The sequence below is a fragment of the Mesoplodon densirostris genome, chromosome 5, assembly GCF_025265405.1.
Source record: "Mesoplodon densirostris isolate mMesDen1 chromosome 5, mMesDen1 primary haplotype, whole genome shotgun sequence".
NCBI classification, from domain to species: domain Eukaryota; kingdom Metazoa; phylum Chordata; class Mammalia; order Artiodactyla; family Ziphiidae; genus Mesoplodon; species Mesoplodon densirostris.
Window position 1 is genome coordinate 11,064,510 of NC_082665.1, and position 11,137 is coordinate 11,075,646.

Here is an 11,137-nt window from a genome sequence, read left to right on the forward strand (position 1 = left end):
TTGTTTTCTATTTGTCCTATCTGTTCTTTAATCTCTTTTTCCTTCTTTTACTTTTTTTGGATTACTTGATAATATTTTATGATTTATTTTATATCCATTACTGGTGAGCAAAGAGATAGAAATAAAATCTGATGAATATGGTGTCATTAAATTTAACATAAGAAATATCTCAATAAGAAGAGTAATCAACTGTGTTAAATGCCTCTGAGAGCATGAATAAATATAGATAGTAAAATGACCATGGGATTTGACAATGTCGAGGTTGATCTGATGACTTTGATAGAAACAGCCATGGTGAAGTAGTGGGGTTATAAATCCAATCTAAGTGGGATGCATAAGGAATAAAAGATGAAGAAGTAGAGAGAGATACCATGGACAACTGAAGAAGTTTTGCTGTAGAAGGGAGCAGAGAGAATGTGGTAGTGATTGGAAAAGGATGTGGCATCAATAGGGATTGTATTTTAAGAAGAGAAATATAAGACATGATTTGAGTGCTGATGAAAATGATCCCATAAAGATAAAGAAATTGATGTTACAGCAGAGAGAAGAAGTAAAGAAAAAGAGAGCCAGTGGGTTCCAGAACACAAGTGGAGAGAGTGAACTTTGGTAGGAAGATGTCATTTGTCATTTGTAAAAGGAGAAGCAGCAAAGAAGTGGTAGACATCAAATCAGTTGGTGATTTTTTTGACTTTCCAAGTTCCTCTCTCTGTTCCCCATGTTCTCAAAGATGAATAAGCATAGATCATCAGCAGAGAATGAATGTGTATAAAGTGGTATAACAAAAGGAGTTATCACAGTGCTAGAAGCTTGGAGGTGGAAGTTAGTTCCAGATGAAGGAATCAGAGAAATCTTCTTAGAAGTGGTGTCATTCAAGCTAGGTCTTGAAAAATGGGTAGAATTTGAGTAAGTAGACATTCATTCATTGGCAAATACCCATGGAGAGATTGTAACCACCCATGATCTGTGCCGTGAACAAGACAGGGTCACTGCCCTCAGGAACTGCTTGCTAAAACTGGGAAATGGTTTTCCAGGAAAAGGAGAGAATAGGAGTAGGGGAGGATAATTGATAAGAACTGAGGGAAAGTGGACAGGTGGTAGCCAAATTATGGAGGATCATAGTGGAAAGCTTAAGGAATAAGGAATTACTGAAGATTTTCTAGTAGAAAAATGAAAAGATCAATCTTTAAAATGGGCTACTCATCAGAGTTGTATATCTCAGGAAGGCCAGGAAGAGAGAAGGCAGAGAAGGCAGGGTTTCACATCCACAAAGGGTCTTAAATTGAAACTTTTGACATTATCTCTAAATAAGCTTACATGTATTGTCATAGTAATACATTGATAAAATTGAGAGATGACAATGTTTATCTGCCTGATTTTTAACTTTTGTCTTTATTAGTCCACACTACCTGTAATGCCTCTGAAATTATACTTTTTATAAATCCTGTAATCATCTTGTGAGACAGTTATATTAAATTTGGATTTTATATTAAAAACATTAATTTAAAAAATAGAAATACTTTAAAATATTCTACCATTTGGGGAACTTAGTGTGTGTGTGTGTGTGTGTGTGTGTGTGTGTGTGTGTGTGTGTGCATGTGATACAGACCAGAATCTCTAAAAGACTGAAAGTGATAAAGACTCAACCACTGAGAACTTCTGCTTGGAATTGCAGTATTGTTACCTTTCATAAACTGTTAGTATCTGCCTTCTTTCTGCAGTATTTTTCAATATGCTGAGAAGCATCAGATGATCAAACAGATGGTAAATTATTATAGTTCTTTCATTAATGCCAAATCTGGTCTTATCATATTAGCAATGGTCACATATTGTATCTCATTCTGCCTTTGCAGGCACTCTGTACCAATTAGTAGAATTTATTTCCAGTCCATTGACATTTTTTAAAGTTTTTCAAAGTAAACAATTTGATACAATTTAATTACAATGCTTTGAAATTCAGCTATGATTAATGGAGTTAAAGAAGAACACACATAAAATTCTTGACAGACACAAAGTGATTACCAAATGAAACTGTCATGAGAAAATAAGATACATATTTGAATTTCAATTAGTACTGAGAAATGACCCCTGTAGGCAGATGAAATAAGAACACACATTAAGCAATGCTCAGAGTAAGAACTAATGTTCCTAAAACACATGAATCCATATCCTTTATTGTTTACCTTCTCCATAGGACTAGACTAACACAGGAAAAGAGTAGTTGAGCATCTGTGGGGTATTTTGTGAAGAGAACTACAAATGCACAGATGTTTCCTAAGAAACTCTCCCTCCCCATTCTTCCATTAAAGATTAATATCTTTAGTTAAGTATTACCCTGTTTTTTCTTCTTTTTTTAAATCCAACTACTTCTGGGTATTTGCCTGACCATGAGGAAACATACTCATAACTAAAAGAAAGCAGAACATGTTACTCAGGGTCCTAGACTTGCAGCTGGGGATGGTAACTGTGTGGGCTTTAGGTTGACTCTCTTTGGGAAGAGAGGATGCATAAATATTGTTAAAAGGATGCATATTTTTAATTCTAAATATGAGAAGAAGGGTTGGTGTGTGTGCCACGGGAATAAGGGATGTAATGTTGTGGGCATCTGTTGTTTCTGTCTGTTCAACACCCCCATTTCCTCTGTGGAACTGCTCCTCTTCCATATCAATCATGAACTGATACTATAGATGGATCAATAACCCCATCAGCCCAACACCGTCTCTCAGCACAGGAGAGAATGACTGACATAGACCCTGATGATCAGAGTCTTCCATTATTCTAACCACAAGTGCTGGTGCAAGTGTAAGTCCTTCCCTGGTATTTTTCTACTTAAGCTGGAATAAAATTATTTAGGAGGTCAAGAGATCCCAGAATGAAATGCAGAATGCAGGGGAATAATGTGCCACCCTGAGTATTGATAACTTTGGAAATGAGTGGAGTCTGTAAGACTAAGGGCCAAAGAAATGGTACATAGGCACAGCACTGCACACTAGCTGATAAAGTTGTTTCCCACAAGTGTACAGATTAACAACTTTTAAGTCATTATATATGTATACTGAAATTGGACAGTTAAGTAAATGGATCACAGATAGTGAGAGCCAGGTTTCTTACAGTTGGAGGGGGAGGTTACATATAAGAAGTGAGAGGAGGCTGAAATAATCTATGAAGTAATGGGTTAAAGTTGGAGACATCCATATGAACTCATATTTAGCTTAGTATAGATACTGATGGTTACATATAGAAACATTTATAGATTTGTGTATATACACAAGTTAGTATACACACATATATCTCCTTACTCTGTCAGCTGAGAAGACCTAAAGGCAGTAACCATCCAGATCTTGGTTCATAATAGCATTCTCCAATAAAGGAGCCAAGCTCCTTGGATAAATGACTGATTCTAGACCTGGAGCATGAAATATACAAGATGATCCTGGAGCATCTTCTGGTGCCAGAAAGTAAGAAAGCGCTCAAAACCCCACAAAACCCACATTGATGTAGGTATGTCAAAGGGACCAAGAAGCAAACTGAAAGAGCTCTCAATGGTCAAAGCTAAAATTTTGAGCAACAAAATCTTTAAAATAGTAGTGGATTATAACTCAATGTATAAAATAATTATCAATCAGCCCATAATGATATAAATAAATAAATTAAGGAGAATAGACAAATATCCTGTGCAGAGGAATTTCTAGTAATTTATGTAGAATGGAGTACACCCTCAAGGAGATGAAGCATAACTCCTCATTCCTTAAGTGTGGGTTGTACATAGCAACTTCCCTCCAAAAAGGACAGTATGGAAAGGGTGACAAAGAGTAACTTTACAGTGTAGAAATTGACAAACATCACTTTATAATATCAACAGTGATAAGTCATGTTAATAGCATATACTCTTGATAGGATGTGATGAAAATGGCACTTTACATGTACGGTCATCTTCCCCCAAACCCATAGCCCCAGTCTAATCATGAGGAAAACCTCCAACAAATCCCAATTGACAGACACTCTACAAAATAGCTGACCAGTTCCCCTCAAAACTGTCAAGGTCATAAAAAGACAAATAAAGTCTGAGAAACTGTCACAACCAAGGGGAGCCTAAAGGGACATAGCGACTAAATGTCATGTGGAATCCTGAATGGGATCCCAGAACAGAAAAGAGACATTAGGGGAAAACTGAGAAAATCTGAAGGAAAAGTGTGGACTTTAAAATAATACATCAATAGTGATTCATGAATCACGACAAATGTACCATACGAATGTTAGTTGTTAATAATAGGGGAAACTGGGTGTAGGTAACTCTCTGTGTTATCTTCACGATAATTCTACAATAAGAGTTGTTCTAAAATAAAAAGTGTATTAAAATAAAATTAAAAGCTTACTCAAAAAATACCTGCATCAGAGAGCCAGCTCTCTCTCCAGCATCATCAGTGGCTTCCTGATTCTGGAGGTCCTGGGTCCTCTGTAACTCTTTCTTGACCGCCATAGTTTCTATAGACTGCCTGCTTTCTGCCCTGGGTCCTCTAGCTCTGTTCCTTGGATCCTTCTGGGGTACCCTTCTTTCACCATCCTTGGTGCTTCACAGGACCCTACTGAGGGTCACTTTTTCCTCCACATCGTCATCTGCAGATCCAAGTCAGGCATCCCAAGCAAGATACTAGGTTAATGTGAGTCTTCATTCAACTCCAGTAAATGCTTAGAAATTCTACCTTGTAACACCACTGCCTCCACTCCCCTCTGCCCGCTTTAGCAGGGGGAGCTATTTGAAGGCAAATCTACTTTTCTACTTAAGATAATGAGAGAGACGTACCAAAAAAGAAGACCTAGAACATTCTGAGACTCTGAAATTCCAGTGTACTCCTGACCTTCCCTTGAGGCAATGCACAAGACCCTTAGTTGCAAATACCTTTCAAATAGCTGCAAATCATGCATTTGTCCCATAAAACGTGTGCTGGCTCTAGCTTCATATCCTAGAATTCTCACTCTGCCTGTTCCCTATCTCTACTGCCTCACCTCTCTCTACACCCCAAAGCATCAACTTAGTACTACAAAGACCTCAGAGAAAACAGGCAAAGAAGACTTTATCCAGGAGCATAGGCAGAGGGATAAACTGGTGAAGGGGGAAAAGGGCACCACTCCAAAGAAGAATCACCAAAATGAGCAAGAAAACAGCCAGGGTCTTAAATAGGGCCCACAGCAATGGGTTTGCATTGGGCTGCTTCTGTGAATGCAACAAGTTGGGGTCCCAGGATGCAACAGTCAAGAGAGGGTATGGAGAAATCAGAAAATATGTAAACTTCATTCTGGAAAAACAGTCAAGAGACACCTGGAAAAGAGCCAAAGAAAGGGTGAATAAAAGAAAAAGGAAAGAGGATGTATTTAGTTTCCCGTGGCTGCTATAACAAATTACCACAAACTTGGTGACCTAAAACAACAGAAATTTATTTTCTCATGCTTGGGTGGGGGACGTGGGGCGGACAGAAGTCTGAACTCATGGTGTCAGGAGGGCAATGTTCCCTCCATGGCTCCAGGGAAGAATCCTTCCTTGCCTCTTCTGTCTTCTGGTGGCTGCAGGCATTCCTAGGCTTGTGACTGCATCAGTCCAGTCTCTGTCTCCACTTCCACCTAGCCAACCCCTCTTCTCCGTGTCTGTGTTTCCTCTTCTATCTCTTAGAAACGTACTTGTTGTTGAACGTAGAGCCCATCGAGGTAATCCTGGGTGACCTCATCTCAAGCTGCCTACCTTTACCTAATTAGAGCCGCAAAGATCCTTTTGCCAAATAAGGTCACACTCAGAGGATCTGGGACATGGACACATTTGGGGTGCGGAGGGGACACCGTTCAAGCTACTACCTAGAACATAGGAGAGAGGGTTAGAAACCACCACCTCTCTTACGCGTGAAAAAACAAATACTCCCAATGTGGTTGTTGGACGTTTGATGGGGAACAGGTACTTTCATACACTGGGCACAGCAGAGCTGTGAAGTATTTGTGCTTCATTGGATTTCAACCCTGCTCACCTGAAAAAATACAGAATCCCAGGCTCTACCCCATGCTAAATGAATGAGAACCTCTAGGAAGTGGAGCCTCTATATCAGTATCTTTAAAAGCTTCCCACATGATATTAATGTGAGCCAAGGCTAAGAACCACGGCACTAGATGAGATGGGAAGGAAACAGGCACTGATTTTTGTTTGTTTGTTTGTTTTTTTGGTCGTCACCCAGCCACTTGTGGGATCTTAGTTCCTCCACCGGGGAATGAACCCTGGGCCCTCGGTAGTGAAAGTGCAGAGTCCTAACCGCTGGACCACCAGAGAATTCCTCTGATTTTTTAAAAATGAAGCTCCCAGCCCACCCTCAGGGCAAACAGAAGCAGAAATGTCACCATGTCCGGTCATCACCCAATATTCAACTGCAAGAGGTATGCCTTGGGACCTGCCCCTCAAGACCAGGGACAGTCAACAGCATAACGAAGTAGATTTCTTGGCTTTGTTTGTTGCCAGCATCTGTGCAGTCTCCCAGACACGTGTGCATTCCCCCCACCCCGACCCCCAACCCTGCATAATTCCCTGACCACAGTGACTCACGCCTCTTTCCATAGGAGGTCCTCCTCCCCAAATGGGGATATTCCAACTAGCGCATAATGATCTGGGTGGAACGACATAGTTTTCCTAAAGGTGCTCTCCCAGATGAAAACCACATCTTTATCTAATCAAACTGCTTCTTTTCTAATTATCCTGTATAAGAAGCACTAGATCGGATGAGAAAGACAAGAGTCAACTCATTAAAGTTATCTGATTTATATTGAAAGGAAAATTTGATTTGCCTTTACCTAAAACGAACATACTCTCTCAGTCAGATCATGAAATATGCATCAAACCGTATTTAGAATGGAGTACGAATATGCTTTGATTGTTTTAGTAACACTCTTTTACACGAGTGACATCAAGGGAAGCACCAGTTAAACAGAAATGAAGCCAAACTGGCTGGCCTTTGAAGGGGAACAAGCAACTCACTATCCTGTAATCGCTACTGAAACAGTCACTTAAAGAAACTCCCTGGGCTCGAAACCAATCAGTCTCAAAGCTACAGGCAAAACCTGAGCCAACAGTGCCCCATTGTTGAGAACGAGGAAAAGATGACTGGATACTCCTCCACTTTGTCATTCTGACTTAGCAAAAAAGAAATGTGAAGACAAAATCAAAAATACTCCCAGGTTAAAGCCGATTTTGAGCTGGTGGAAGGAGAGGTATGTCCACAGTGGAGTTCTATGGGACAGAAACACGAGAGTCTAAACGTTCTCAGAGAAGAGCGTTAAACAAAGAACATTATGCTTCTTTTTATTCTCTCAGAATCATTGCCTACCAAAAGGTGATCCAAGAATAAGTAGTCCATTTACACATAAAAATATAGTAAACCATGATGTGGTAGTCATTAGTTCTGCCTTCTAGATTTTTCTGGATTGTCTCTTGGTACCATGATAGGATTGTATATCCCTTGCCAGTGAAGTAGGGCCTGACCATGAGACTTGCTTTGGCCAATGAAATGGTGGGAGAAGTGACACATGTAACTTGCAGACCAAAGCTTTTAATGACCTACATATGATTTGCTACTCTTTCTCACTTCCTCATGACCAGAAGCGTTTCAGAAAGTGGTGGCTTCACCAGCCCAGCTCCTACAATGAGGACATGAGGAGAAACATCAACTGGTCAACCCATCGTGGAAATGTAGCATGAGCAAGAAATAAACCTCTGTGGTTATAAGTCACTAAGATTTTTGACATGTTGTAACCATATCTTAACCCAGCCTAATTAGTTTTATATATATGATATGAAAGAAAAATGTTCAGCTTTGTACAATTCAAGTTAACTAAGAAATAGCATTTTGTAACTTTCAAATTAGCAAAAAAGGAATTAAATGATTAAAATTCATTGCTAAGGATACCAGAAATTTTTAAAAAGCATTATTGATAACTATATAATTTGATGATATAACATTTCTGGAGCACTATCTAGTACTATCTAATCAGAATCAAAAAATATTCACATACTTTAAGATGTGAATTATTGTCTTAGGAAGGGAATTATTATTCTCTTCTGGGAATTTTTTTAAGGAAATAATTCACAGGAATTGTTGGAAGTTAATTATATAGATTTGTGTACAGTGGCTCTGTTTGTAATGATCAAAAACTGGAAAAATTGGGCCTCCCTGGTGGCGCAGTGGTTGAGAGTCCGCCTGCCGATGCGGGGGATACGGGTTCGTGCCCCGGTCTGGGAGGATCCCATATGCCGCGGAGCGGCTGGGCCCGTGAGCCATGGCCGCTGGGCCTGCGCATCCGGAGCCTGTGCTCCGCAACGGGAGAGGCCACAACAGTGAGAGGCCCGCATACCGCAAAAAAAAAAAAAAAAAAAAAAAAAACTGGAAAAATCAAAATGCCTAACTATTAGGTATGGTTAAGTAAACTATAACAAGTAAAAAATATAATATATAAATTATCAAAACCAATGGAACAGTAAATATGACATAAATTTCAGTGGAAAAGTAGCACATCTCTGCACCCATACAGACTTATAGCTCCTGTTGAATAAGCAGATTTTCCCACTAGAATATAAGCTCTATGTGGGTAGGCATTTTCTTGGTCTTGGTCCCCACATTCCAAGTCCTCAGAACAATGCTTGGCACATGGAAGACATTCTGTCATACTTTTTTGAGTTAATTAATTAACCTGCATAAAAACCTTCAAAGTCAAGTATAATGTTATTGTCCCCAATTTATAAATAGAAAAAATGTGGTTTTGAGGAATTTTTTGTTTGGTTGGTTTTTGGAGGGTTTTTTTTTTTTGCATATTTTCTATAACGTTTCAACATTTTAACTGAGGGGATGCCTAACTCCTCAATTCTCCCTATCCACACAATCCCTCAAGATGTGTCTCTTCTGTGTTCCCCAAGAGGCGGGGGAGGATCAGAGGTACATAGGGGTTTAGAAACCAGGCAACACCTGAGGGAGGAGATGAGTCCCAGATGCTCCTCGTATTTGGTGTCTATTGCGGTGCAATAAATTATCCCAAAACTTAGCTGCTGAAAACAACAAACGCTTATCATTTCACAGTTTCTCTCAGTCAGGGATCCACATATGGCTTAGCTGAGTGTCTCTGACTGAAGGTCTCTCATGAGGTTTCAGTCATGCTATCTGCCATGGCTGTGGTTTCATCCGAAGGCTTGATGGAAGTGGGATGGATTTATTTTGAAGCTCACTCATTGGATTGTTGAAAGACCTCCCTCTCATCATGTGGATTTCTCCACAGAGCTACCCTACAACACAACAGCTGGATTCCCCAAAGATGAGTGATCCAAGAGAGAGTGAGCACCTAAGATGGAAGGTACAATCTTTTTATAATTTAATCTCAAGATGGCATCCCATCACTTCTGCCTTATTCAAGAGAGTCAGTAAGTCCAGCACACACTCAAGGAGAGGGGATTACACAAGAGAATAAATACAGAAGGCAGGGGCCACTGGGGGAATTCTCGGAGGCTGCCTGCCATCCTCCTTTTCCATGACATTCACTCCATAAATGACAGTGTTGGCCCCTCAGACAGAGGCCATGCCACTTACCAGGCTCAACACACTGCAGATCCAGTCCTGTTCCCCAAATGCTCCACAGTGGCTTAGAAAGTTGGAAATATATCTTATCATATCTACATACAAGGAGATTCACATAGGAACCCCCAGCCCAGGCTCATGTCACCTCTAACACTGTCTGAGTGCGTTTGGGGTCTTATAACAAAAGTACCATCGACTGGGTGGATCATAAACAACTATTTATTTCTCAGAGTACTGGAGACTGGGAAGTCCAAGATCAAGGAGTCAACAGATTTTGTGTCTGGAGAAGACCCACTTCCTGGTTCAAAGACAGCCATCTTGTTGCTGTGTCCTCACATGGCAAAATGGTCGAGGGGAATCTCTGGGGTCTCTTTTTAAGAAAAAATTTTTATTGAAGTGTAGTTCATTTACAGTGATTCAGGAATACAGCAAAGTGATTCATATATATATATATATATATATATATGTATATAGATTCTTTTCCATTATATGTTATTAGAAGGTATTGAATATAGTTCCCTGTGCTATACAGTAGATCCTTGTTGGTTATCTGTTTTATATATAGTAGTGTGTATGTGTTAATCCCAAATTCCTAATTTATCACTCCCCCCTCCCCCTTTGGTAGCCATAAGTTTGTTTTCTATGTCTATGGGTCTATTTATGTTTGTAAATGAGTTCATTTGTATCTTTTTTATTTCAGATTCCACATATAAGCAATATCATATGATAGCTGTCTTTCTCTGTCTGACTGACTTCACTTAGTATGATAATCTCTAGATCCATCCATGTTGCTGCAAATGGTATTATTTCACTCTTTTTATGGCTAAGTAATATACCATTGTGTATGTATACCACATCTCTTTATCCAATCATCTGTCAATGGACATTTAGGTTACTGGGGTCTCTTTATAAAAACTAATCCCATTTATGAGGGCTCCACCCTCATGACCTAATCACTTCCCTAAGGCTCCACCTCCAAATACCATCACATTGGGGATTAGGCTTCAACATGAATTTTGAAGTAACACAAACATTTAATCTGTAGCAAACACACACCAACCTGAAAAAAAATGATTTGTTAAGAAAAATAAAGGATAGTGGTTGAAGATGTACAGGCTGGCATCAGACTATTTGGGCTAGAGTCTTGATTTTGCCACTTAATTATTGTGTGACCTTATCCAAATTTCTCACCTTCTCTGAGTCTTAGTTTTGTCATCTATAAAATGGGACCTATCTCATAGGACTGTACGGAGGATTAAAGAAAACAATAGTTAAAGCACTTAGAACAGGGTCCAGCACAGAGTAAACTCTCAATAAATGATAACGGTTGGTTCATGTTTGTTATTGTAAATAAAAACAGAAGATCTAACTTAGAGAAGGGATAGGACTGATCCTTTTGCCCAAACTTCCCTCTCTGCAGTCATGGACTTCTGAATATGGTGTTCAAGTAGTTTTCAAAAAGGAAAAGATTTTTCCAAGGAAGGCCAGGTTCCATCCACTGTGTGTTAACTCTTGGCCATCATAGCTTGGCTTGGACCACCATGAGC